At 36.4% G+C, this 13,446-nt stretch overlaps 1 protein-coding gene across 3 annotated transcripts in view; it reads right to left on the bottom strand.

Moving 5' to 3' along the window:
* Window positions 1–13,446, bottom strand: part of Hsl (hormone-sensitive lipase) — a 455,124-nt gene that overhangs the window by 212,374 nt on the left and 229,304 nt on the right. For 2 of the 3 annotated variants that reach the window (XM_068349815.1, XM_068349816.1), the window contains exon 1: window positions 789–866. The exons of the other annotated variant lie outside the window; for it this stretch is intronic. The gene's annotated coding sequence lies outside the window, so the exon portion shown is untranslated. Of the gene's footprint in view, window positions 1–788; window positions 867–13,446 lie in introns of those variants that run through there. 3 annotated transcript variants of the gene reach the window in all.

Below are 13,446 nucleotides of genomic sequence, written 5' to 3'. Positions count from 1 at the left end.
TGATCATTATAATTACAATTTTAACTTGCTGTGGAAAATGTTTATGCGATAAGGATGCCTAATATTTACTATTGGCCAAACATCATTTATGGAAAGTTGTGATACCTATATTACCTATGTATTCATTTCTCTCACGTTTAACATTCAAACAGACCCAAGTTTCAACGAATACTAGAAACCATCATTTAAAAGAAGATTCTCCGATCCAACATTTTTTAACTAAGCTATACAAATAAAATAATCTTATCTTAAATAGCCTTTCCAACATTTATATACAATATTTTCACTCAACCCTCACAGAAGAAATCGGATCATTTCTCAATCGGATCATTTCTCAAAGTCCATTGCATCAGTATATTTGGGTAAAAATAAACATGAAACTTTGCACAGATTATTTTTCTGGATCTTTTTCCTAAAAAAAATTCTTTTTGTTCCGTTATTTATCTTTTTAAACATATTAAAAGATCAATTTTCCCTATATTCATTACATTGTGATTACTCAGATTAAAGTTTTAACACGACAAAACTACGGTATGTATTGATAATAAAACTACTGTAGCTATTTTATTCTTATGAGTTCATTTATCACTGACTATTATGACCATTCAAGCGAGACTCATCTTGAAAATACTTCACATTTTCTCCTTTCAAAAGCTTCCATTTCCATTAATGACAGGAATCACCTTTCTGGAAATCTACATCAATAATTATACAATGAAAATCAAGGCCGAAAAATAATGAACATTTCTTTAAGCTGACGAATATAAGAATGAAAATAAACTACTTACCAGACAGGGACTCGGGACTCCACTATTTTTCTCTTCTACTTCATTCAGGTTTGGACTGTCTCAACTATAATTCCTAAATAGGAAAAAAAAATCTATAATAGTTTCCAATCATTCAAACATTAATATTTAAGAAAAAAAAAAACGCACAATCGTTTTTTTAAATCAAATGTATTATATAGATTGTAGATAGAAAAATTTTTCATCGGAAACAATAACCAACAAAAAACAAAATTATAGATATTACTTCTAGTTCAAGAAAAGAAGTACCCTTCAAGAAAGCGCACACAATAGAATTGACTTTACAGAAACTGCAAAATAATTTACATCTTTTTGAAAATAATTTACATCCTTTTGAAAATAATTTACATCCTTTTGAAAATAATTTTTAACTCTAAAGAGAATTTTTGTTACAGTGAGCATAGCTAAACTGAAAAAATAATATATATAATCTATAGCCACAATAGAGATCTTGGTAAAACTTAAGAGTGTAAATATGATGATCCTCTTATAGGTATTTTCAGTAATAAAGTGAAAAGGAATTACTTCCAATTTTGGAACAAGAATAAAATGTTTACCTTTTCTATCACCATCTATAGAGTATCACACAATGAGAATTATTTTCAATTTCTAAATAGCTTTTCATAAACCAAATCTTATAAGATCCGTCATAGATTATCTAATATATGAATAACTTCCGGGACCCTTTATAGCGAAAACAGACAGTAAGATCATGAGAATTAAAAAGTAAATCCCATATTGAAGAAAATATAATTCTGTATTGCCTAAATGAAAATGAAGAATTCGGGAAAAAATATTTTATAACAAGGACTTTTAAATCTCCAGGAGCCTTGCCTGACTTGAATAAAGACTGGCAAGGAAAGCAGGATATTTTTTCTTCCACTGTTTGTCTAGTTTGGGATATCCTGGAACAGAAGATTTAAAGGGGATGAGCGAATTAGAGGTTTACGTGTGTTACGTATTCTCAGATCGCGTACAAATTGACACATTGTATTAGATTTTGAGTGACTTGTGCTAAATTATATGTATAAACGACGTACGTTATTGAAATATCCAAATTTCTTATAGTCTGCAAAATAGACTAAACAGAAAAGAAAAGCTTGAATGAAAACTTCTATGGTTGTGGAAACAAGCTGACAGCCACGATCTAGGTAAATAAACTAGCTCAACCATGGTTGTGGAAACAAGCTGACAGCCCCGGCCTAGGTAAATAAACTAGCGCAACCATGGTTGTGGAAATAAGCTGGCAGCCATGGTCTTGGTAAATAAACTAGCTCAACCATGGTTGTGGAAACAAGCTGACAGCCACGATCTAGGTAAATAAACTAGCTCAACCATGGTTGTGGAAACAAGCTGACAGCCCCGGCCTAGGTAAATAAACTAGCGCAACCATGGTTATGGAAATAAGCTGGCAGCCATGGTCTTGGTAAATAAACTAGCTCAACCATGGTTGTGGAAACAAGCTGACAGCCACGATCTAGGTAAATAAACTAGCTCAACCATAGTTGTGGAAACAAGTGGACAGCCACGATCTAGGTAAATAAACTAGCTCAACCATGGTTGTGGAAATAAGCTGGCAGCCATGGTCTTGGTAAATAAACTAGCTCACCCATAGTTGTGGAAACAAGCTGACAGCCACGGTATAGGTAAATAAACTAGCTCAACCATGGTTGTGGAAACAAGCTGACAGCCACGATCTACTATGGGATTCAGGGCCTCTGTAACACGGTTTTTTTCGCATTAATTTTTTATCTATGAATTTCATAAATATAACGCTTATTCAGAATGCACATTATATCAACACGTAAATTTTGACTATATTCTGCATTACGTAGGTTGAATAAATTTGGTACTTATACTGTAAAAGTGACGTTTTTTGAAGACGGGCCAACTTACTCAGAGAAAGGGTTTCGAACGCACTCGTTACGTAACTTATGACAGCATTTCTTCCCTGTTTCTCGATCAATGATTGGCTATACGTAACGAAGGCTATACCTCTGCCAACAATGACACAAAAGTTTAAATAAAAGCAAAGCAGTACACCTTTATGAACTCTGAAACCTCTCCACTGATAATTGTCATAATGAACAAACCAACAAAACATGTTAATAAATACAAAAACACTTCGATTATTAGTCTAACTTCCAAAATAAGTTTCCTAAGAAATTACAGTCTACTGTATAGGTCACAATCAGATTGACAAGGTGTAGGGAATAGTTGGTAATTTTCAAAAACGTAGTAGACAAGCTTGATTTGATAACTGCTATATCCAATGTCAAGCAATTTTTATTTATTGTCTATCTACCTACCTATTTACTGAAAAAAAAAAAAAATAGCCGGTACCGTATTTTGGCTTTAAACCTTCACCAATAATTATCGTCAGAATGATGACTTCATGAGGCTCCACCCACTTTGGCTTCGTTATAATTCAGGATAACACTGAAGGCTATCATGGGCATTGTTGGATTAGAAAATTTAAATTCTGGCTATAAAAACCCATTTCTCGAGTAGTTCTAAGAAGTGCTAAATGATCCTCAAGGATCCCAGCAGTTGGCCTAAACGTTTAATTCATGTATACTACTGTTGCGGCACTACTGCTGCAGTAGTATTACTATGCTAGCACAGAAACCCCACCCACATTTATGTATCGTTCCGCCATTCATAAAGTTTTTGTCATATTTTTTCACTGTGCAATAAGCCATGGTCTCATCAGAAATTAAGTTTAACATTAGATGATAGGTTATTTCATTAAGCTGACAAATTATGGCAACTGGGTATGTTATTGCCGATGTTGAAGCTAAAGATAAAGTATGGTATCATTCCTTCATTGCATTATCATCTTTACTACTATTTGTTTTGCTACATGTAGTAATTATCTTAAAGGATAAATGAATTATGTTCACTTTAATTCTATAAATTCCCATTAGATGTACATATAAAACGCCTAAAACTATTCATGATTTATTTACAAAATGCAGTCATGCCCAAAACATAGCCAACACGGTCGTACGGCCTAAGAAGAAGAAAAAAAATTATATCGGATGATCCGTTGGTCTGATGGAGATTTTAGCACCAAATTCTTATTTTAACAAAAATAGTTATATTAAGACTGTGTACAAACAATCTCTCTCTTGGTGGCATAGTGAATAGTTAATGGAAATGTTCAAAAGCCTGAATGACATTACATGTATTATAATCATGTTACGCTAGATACAAATCAGACCATAAACATTAGGTTTAAACTAGAAACTGAATAATTACCTATTCAGGCTATAGTAAATATGGCCACGGGCTTTCTCTTGACTGTATAAAGTTGCAAGTCGTAAGACAAATGCAGGTTTGCAACCACGGGGGCAATTCCAAATCCTGTTAGCCATTCTTGACTGTTATGGGTTTCAGAGCCGATGGTACAAGGTGAATGGGTGTCTGGTGGATGGGCGGGGCAAAATTTTGTCAAAAGGTGTTTACATTGCTTACGTAATGAATGTTTTCGACTCTTGGCTCGTTATCACTGGCCATGGCGTCAGCTAGATCATTTTTACTCTATAAAAATTAAAACTATCGGGTTTAGGTTATTGATAATGCTGACAAAATTTGTGTGTGGTTGTAAAATAAACATATGTCAACTTTCAGCTATATCCGATGCTTTGATAAGGAGCAAAGTCCAAAAAACCGTGTTACAGAGGCCCTGAATCTCATAGTAGGTAAATAAACTAGCTCACCCATAGTTGTGGAAACAAGCTGACAGCCACGGTCTAGGTAAATAAACTAGCTCAACCATGATTGTGGAAACAAGCTGACAGCCACGATCTAGGTAAATAAACTAGCTCAACCATGGTTGTGGAAACAAGCTGACAGCCACGATCTAGGTAAATAAACTAGCTCAACCATGGTTGTGGAAACAAGCTGACAGCCACGATCTTGGTAAATAACTAGCGTAACCATGGTTGTGGGAATAAGCTGGCAGCCATGGTCTTGGTAAATAAAATAGCCCAACCATGGTTGTGGAAACAAGCTGACAGCCACGATCTAGGTAAAAAAAACTAGCTCAACCATGGTTGTGGAAACAAGCTGACAGCCACGATCTAGGTAAATAAACTAGCTCAACCATGGTTATGGAAACAAGCTGACAGCCACGGTCTAGGTAAATAAACTAGCTCAACCATGGTTGTGGGAATAAGCTGGCAGCCATGGTCTTGGTAAATAAAATAGCCCAACCATGGTTGTGGAAACAAGCTGACAGTCACGGTCTAGGTAAATAAACTGGCTCACCCATGGTTGTGGAAATAAGCTGGCAGCCATGGTCTTGGTAAATAAACTAGTTCAACCATGGTTGTGAGTTGTGGAAACTGCTTTTCCAATTAGCCTTTAGTTTAGCCAATAATAATAATAATAATAATAATAATAATAATCATCATCATCATCATCATCATCATCATAATAATAATAATAATAATAATAATAATAATGATAATAACAAACATGACGTGAGAGAAGTAACTTAAGCCATTATCTTTTTTTTTTTTTTACCTATCGCTTAGGAATTATTATTATTATAATAATAATAATAATTATTATTATTATTATTATTATTATTACTTGCTAAGCTACAACCCTGGTTGGAAAAGCAGGATGCTATAAGATAAGCCCATGGGCTACAACAGGAAAAACAGCCCAGGGATGAAATGAAACAAGGAAAAATATAATATTTCAAGAACAGTAAGAACATTAAAATAGATATTTTCCATATAAACTATAAATACTTCCAAGACAGTACAGAGGCTATGGCACTACCCAAGACTAGAACAAGATAAAATCTCTAATGCCACAGAATAAGATCCAAGAAAGTAGACTGAGGTGGTATGGTCATGTCATGAGAAGAGATGAACAGTATATTGGGAGGAGAGTGATGGAAACGGGGATACAGGGAACGAGAAGGAGAGGGAGACCAAAGCGAAGGTGGATGGACTGTATCAAGGATGACCTTCGATCAAAAGGATTAACCGGTGATGAAGTGTGGGACAGAGGTAGATGGAGAACGCTGGCCAGAAACATCGACCCCACATAAAGGTGGGAAAAGATGCACACAAAGAAGAAGAAGAAGAACTAATATCATCACAACAGATTTCATGGTGAAATGGAATAAAATAGTTAATCTTCAAACTTGCACCAGCCACCAACTCAGACATTTATGATAGAAAAAATAATAAAGCCTTGGATGGAGGCTATGATTTGAAGGTAGTTTACATTGATTAAGGTAAATATTATATCGGTTTACACCAAAAATAATAGGAAAGGAAAATCTTATACACCATACATCAATAATTATTGCACACGCAGTACCAATCAAAATAATATCATAATATATCGATATTTAGAATCTTTATGTAATTTTCCTTTAAAAAACTCTTTAAATTTGAATTCTATTCCAAAATTAGTTTAAATAATACATTTACCAAAATAATATATATTCACAAGGGATTCAATTATCTCTAATAACTGTATAAGAAATTTTTTCCCCTAAAATCGAGGGGCCTAATTTGCGTCTGGGCAAGTTACTCGGAATGACAGCAGCAGTAAACAAAGGAGCAGAGGAAATCCATTTCAAACATTTATAGACAATTTGAATCAGCTAATTAAAGAATAAAATAACAGATCAAAGCCTCCTCATGTTTTCAATTTAAATGTTTTCATCAGTGTTGGGTCAAGGATTAACTCGACGAGATTTCAATTTTTATTTTTCGATTTTTTTGTTATTTTTCTTTATTTATTTCTCATTTTTCATTTCCTATTTGTGTACATGAAAGGTCTAGGTCTCTCTCGTAGCCTTATTATTATTATTATTATTATTATTATTATTATTATTATTATTATTATTTGCAAAGCTACAGCCCTAGTTGGGAAAGCAGGATGCTATAAGCCTAGTAGCCCCAACAGGGAAAAATAGCCCAGTGAGGAACGGAAACAAGGAAATAAAAAACTAAAAGAGAAGTAATAAACAATAAAATTAGCTATAACAAGAACTAAAATAAATAAGAAGAAAAGTAATAAGATAGAATAGCGTGACCTAGTGTACCCTCAAGCAAGAGAACTCTACCCAAGACAGTGGAAGACCATGGTACAGAGGCTATGGCACTACCCAAGACTAGAGAACAATGGTTTGATTTTGGAGAGTCCTTCTCCTAGAGGTTGCTGCTTACCAGAGCTGAAGAGTCTCTTCTACCCTTACCAAGAAGAGATAGCCACTGAACAACTACAGTCCAGTAGTTAATCCCTTGAGCAAAGAAGAATTGTTTAGTAATCTCATTGTTGTCAGGTGTATGAGGTCAGGGGAGAATGTGGAAAGAGTAGGCCAGACTATTCGGTGTATGTGTAGACAATGACAATATGAGCCGTAACCAGAGATAGATCCAATGTAGTAGTATCTGACTAGTCAAAAAACCCAATAACTTTTTAGTGGTAGTATCTCAACGAGCAGCTGGTGCCTTGGCCACCCGACTACCTATAAATCGTAATATCTCTTAAATCGTAAGATTGGCATCCCCATAAAGACATTGTGACAAAGGTACCAATGTGTGTGTGTGTGTGTGTGTGTGTGTGTGTAATTTGTATATCACGTACTTGACTAATTATTTATGCCATATGTCTGCTAATTACAAAACTCTAACTAATGTGGCAATACCGTGAGGATCTTATAACATTAATTCCCCCCCAAAATTTCCACATCTCAAAACCATCAAAGGAAAACAAATGAGGAGGGGGGGGGGTAGAGTCTACGTCTATTTTGACAGGTGGCGTCACTATTCACCTGTTGATTGACATAATTATGATAAAATCCTTCGTACCAAAACTATCCGAGAAAGATAGGAAAGTAAAGGATCATTATTGGACGTAATTGAGTGTGTCATCCTCGTTCGTTTTAGTACTTCTTAATAGATTGGGAATCCTGGGTTTCATATTTTAGGATCGTCGACTCTATGCAGAAAACGATCGATATTGAACGGGATCGAACCCCCGTCCCACAGATCGCGAGACAGGGACGTAAGCTACTTCAATTAAAAAAACTATGGTGAGAATAATGAGTGGATTAACACCATGAGAGAAAAAGGGCAACAAATACCTAAGCAAACTAAAATAGAAGATAGTCTAAGAGGTAAAGTATTAATTTAATGTGTATTAAACACCAAAAATAAAAGAAAAAACAAAAAGAGTCCAACAAGTCTTACCCTTCTCAAATCATTCCGAATACTCATAAAAAATTATGATGTTCTGTGCAAAGTAAATAAATATTATTTATCCTTATAATAAAAATAGAAATTTGTTCGCAAAATGATCCAATATTTTCTTTATGAGATAATTGTTGACCAATTTCTTCTCTCCACGTAAGAACTGAAAGTCAAAAGAGTCTGGGCTGTCATTAGGCCGATAATCGCCTTCCTTAAGAAGTACAAATCCTTAAACATTATGATGTTTTCATTGTGAAGAATTTTGAGCCGAACTGTATTCTGTCATTTCAATCAAATACGATTAATACAAAAAAGAAAACATGTGATACTAGGCCTAAGTTTACACCCTCCACTGATCTGTGTTTGTCATTCCTCAAACACACTCCGATTTGTGTGTGTGTGTATATATATATATATATATATATATATATATATATATATATATATATATATATATATATATATATATATATATATATATGTGTGTGTGTGTGTGTGTGTGTGTGTGTGTGTGTGTGTTTGTTAAAATTAGTCCAAAGGAACTAAGAGAAACAAAAAAACTTTTCAATTTCATACTTTTAAAAAGTAAATGCAGGGAAAATAAGGCATAAAATATAGTACACTCAATCCAGTCCGGAATATTAACTATCATTACAGCTACGTAAGAATTTTAGAGGATTTTTCTTTTTAATCAAATAAGTCAAAGAGCCTGTGACGTCATCGGGCTAAAATATCTCATTCGTGAAATACACATCCTTAAACATTATATTTTCATTGTTAAGAATTCTTAGGAAGAAATGTATTCCCGTTATTTAAATCAAATACGAATTAGGAAAAGAGAAATAAGTGATATTGGGACTGAGATCACAATCTTCACTAATCTGTTTGCGTGACTCCGTCCAAACAAACTCTTTTTTTAGTCCCATTAGACTTATTGTAACACCAAATATCGATTATGGTTATAAATGTTGATGCTTTTTATAGAGTTCCTTTGGGTTTAGATTTAAATTCTATCTTAATTAATAATTAAAATGATTATATACATACATATATATATATATATATGTGTGTGTGTGTGTGTATGTGTGCGTATATATATATATATATATATATATATATATATATATATATATATATATATATATATATGTGTGTGTGTGTGTGTATGTGTGTGTATATATATATATATATATATATATATATATATATATATATATATATATATATATATATATATATAAATATGTATATATATATATATATATATATATATATATATATATATATATATATATGTATGTTTATACACATGTATATACACAGGCACACACACACACGTATATATATATACATATATATATATATATATATATATATATATATATATATATATATATATATATATATATATATATATATGCGAAACTTCCATCTCTCTCATCCTTGTGATAATATTGTCATAAAACTTCTTTCCTCTACTTCCATAGAAGATAATCAAAATAATGTGTAGCCAAAAACATAAGGTTTGTGACTTGGGAAGGGGGTCTGGGGGCTAGTCCCCGGGTAGGGACTGTGACCTGGGAAGGTTTGTGACCTGGAAAAGGGGTTTGGGGGCTTGCCCCCACCTACGGGCTGTGATCTGGGAATGTTTGTGACCTCAGCTAGGGGCTGTGACCTCGGAAGATTTGTGACCTGGGAAGGAGGTCTGGAGGATTGTCCGCGGCTAGGGGCTGTGATCTCGGAAGGTTTGTGACCTAGGAAGGCGGTCTGGGGGCTTGCCCCTGGCTAGGGGCTGTGACCTTGGAAGGTGGTCTGTGGGCTTGCCCCCGGCTAGGGGCTGAGACCTGGTAAGGTTTGTGACATAGGAAGAGGGTCAGGGGGCTTGTCCCCGGCTAGGGGCTGTGACCTGGGAAGATTTGTGACCTCCGCTAGGAGCTGTGACCTTGGAAGGTTTGTGACCTGGGAAGGGGGTCTGAGGGCTTGCCCCCGGGTAGGGGGTGTGACCTGGGAAGGTTTGTTACCTGAAAAAGGGGTATGGGGGCTTGAACCCGGCCAGGGGCTGTGACCTGGGAAGGTTTGTGACCTCCGCTTGGGGCTGTGACCTCAAAAGGCTTGTGACCTGGGAAGGGGGTCTTGGGGCTTGCCCACGGCTAGGAGCTGTGACCTGGGAAGGGGGTCTGGGGCTTGCCCCCGGCTAAGGGTTGTGACCTGGGAAGGTTTGTGACCTGGGAAGGGAGTCGAGGGGCTTGCCCCCAAGCTAGGGGCTGTGACCTGGGAAGGTCTTTGACCTGGGAAGGGGGTCTGGGGCTTGCCCCCGGCTAGGGGCTGTGACCTGGGAAGATTTGTGACCTACGCTAGGGGTTGTGACCTCGGAAGGTTTGAGACCTGGGAAGGGGGTCTGGGGGCTTGCCCACGGGTAGGGGCTGTGATCTGGGAAGGTTTGTGACCTCTGCTAGGGGCTGTAACCTCGAAAGGTTTGTGACCTGGGAAGGGGGTCTGGGGGTTTGCCCCCAGCTAGAAGCTGTGACCTTGGAAGGTTTGTGACCTGGGAAGGTGGTCCGGGGCTTGCCCCCGGCTAGGGGCTGTGACCTGGGAAGGGGGTATGGGGGCTTGTCCCCGGCTACGGGCTGTGACCTAGGAAGGTTTCTGACCTGAAAATGGGATCTGGGGGCTTTCCCCCAGCTAGGGTCTGCGACCTGGGAAGGTTTGTGACCTCCACTGGGGGCTGTGACCTGGGAAGGGGGTCCGGGGGGGTTGGCCCCGAATAGGGGTTGTGACCTGGGATGGTTTGTGATCTGGGAAGGGGATCTGGGGGCTTTCCCCCGGCTAGGGGCTGTGACCTGGGAAGGTTTGTGACCTCCGCTAGGGGCTGTGACCTGAGAAGAGTGTCCGCGGTTAGGGGCTGTGACCTGGGAAGGGGGTCCGGGGGCTTGCCCCGGGTAGGGGCTGTGACCTGGGAAGGTTTGTGACCTGGAAAGGGGGTCTGGGGGATTACCCCGGTTAGGGGCTGTGACCTGGGAAGGTTTGTGACCTCCGCTAGGGGCTGTGACCTGGGAAGGTTTGTGACCTGGAAAGGGGGTCTGGGGGCTTGCCCCCGGCTAGGGGTTGTGACCTAAGATGATGGTCGGGGGCTTGCCCCCGGCTAGGGGTTGTGACTCGGGAAGGTTTGTGACCTGGGAAGGGGGTCTGGGGGCTTGCCCCGGCTAGGGGCTGTGACCTCGGGAGGTTTGTGACCTGGGAAGGGGGTCTGGGGGCTCTCCCCGGCTAGGGGCTGTGACCTGGGGAGGTTTGTGACCTTGGAAGGGGGTATGGGGGCTTGCCCCTGGCTAGGAGGTTTGACCTGGAAACTACTTGGTTAGGTTAGGTGGGTTTGTTAGGTTCTGTACTCTTTTACAAATCTCAAATATGTTAAATAATCATGTTTGGCCTATGTTCAGCCACTTACATGATCCATATATTTTTCCAACTGGTTATCTTGTTCTTATTTTGCATTTCTGACCATTTTTATTGGTGTAAATCACTCGTTTATGCCAATTCCACACCCTGAAAACCCCGGTTTCCCACTCGGTTCCCCCATAATCTCTGGTAACACAACTGAATTGGTATCATCTCCGTTCTCATGCATAGTGCTTCTTAGCATCAAGTGTGCTTTCTTTTTATTTTTTGCTGGACAATACAAAAGAAGAGTAAGGTTTTCACTATATATATATATATATATATATATATATATATATATATATATATATATATATATATATATAGATATATATATATATATATATATATATATATATATATATATATTTCTAGATATATATATGTATGTATATATATATATATATATATATATATATATATATATATATATATATTTCTAGATATATATATATATATATATATATATATATATATATATATATATATATATATATATATATATATATATTCCTAATATTTTGTCAAACTTAGCATTGATTATTTGATTCATCAAAATAGTCTCTCTGTAAGGGTGGGGGAGAAATGGCCTAGGTGGGGAAAAATATCTTAGGGCTGGAATTCCCCCAGGGGGAATAACAGCCCGGGCTGCTTTTCACGGGGGGAAATCGATCCTAGGCTAATTTTCCCGGGGGAAATTTCAGTCAGGGGATGAAAAATTTCATGCTACACCGGAACGTAAGCTAGTTACGACTCAAAAAGCTATGGAAAGAAAAATGATAAGTCATGTGACGGAGGTTCAGTGAAACGTGTGTCTGATGCAGCCGAATATTTGCAGACTTTTTGGCTGTAAGGTGAAGAGCAGTTAGTACCCTTCCTTGCTATGATCAAAGGACATTGGCCTTTTATTACGTTTTTCTGCTCTCGAAATAAAATAACCTTCTCATTTAGAAGTAGTGTATGTATATATATATATATATATATATATATATATATATATATATATATATATATACATATATATATATATATATATATATTTATATATATATTTATATATATATATATATATATATATATATATATATATATATATATATATATATATATATATATATATATAAAACTTCTAAATTTCACTTAAATAATGAAATCAACGATAAAAGAAATTAAAATAAAGGCAAATCTCGGAATAAAATACAAAGATGATGTTTGTGACTGGACAGTGCAAATTATTTAAAAATGATAATTTTGGAACGTGAAGAGAACAAGATACGTGAGTGGAAATGTTGCAAAAGATCAGAAAAGGAACATGAATTCGAAACTTGGAAGTAGTTGGAAAAGAATATTAGGCTGCCATAACTAATTTCACGCCTCACGGTGAAATGGGATAAAATAATTGCACTTAAAGCTTGCACCAAGAATGATAGCCATTTATGATATAAAAAGACTTGAATGAGGGCTATTAATTAGGGTATTTAATAATATACACCAAAAATAATAATGAAATATGTGAATTACTGACAGAGAATCAAGATTGCATTGCACGCGCAGTACCGATCAAAATAATTTCATAATATAACGATATTCCGAATCTTTATGTAATTTTCATTCATAAAACCCTTTAAATTTGAATTCTATTCCAAAGTGAGTTCAAATTATACATTTATCAAAATATGTATTCAGTAGGGATTCAATTATCTCAATAACTGTATAAGAAATTTTTTCCCCTAAAATTGAGTGGTTTAATTTGCGTCTGGGCAACTTGGTGGGAATGACAGCAGCAGTAAACAAAGGAACAGAGGAAATCCATTTCAAACATTTATAGACAATTTGAATCAGCTAATTAAAGAATAAAATAACTTGGATCAAAGCCTCGTCATGTTTTCCTTTTAAATGTTTTCATCTGTGTTGGGCCAAGGATTACGTCGACGAGATTTCAATTTTGATTTTTCGATTTTTCTGTTATTTTTCTTTAT

This window comes from Palaemon carinicauda, chromosome 26 (assembly GCF_036898095.1).
Source record: "Palaemon carinicauda isolate YSFRI2023 chromosome 26, ASM3689809v2, whole genome shotgun sequence".
NCBI lineage: Eukaryota > Metazoa > Arthropoda > Malacostraca > Decapoda > Palaemonidae > Palaemon > Palaemon carinicauda.
The sequence above is the reverse complement of the archived record's forward strand: the minus strand, read 5'-3'. Positions and strand labels throughout refer to the sequence as shown.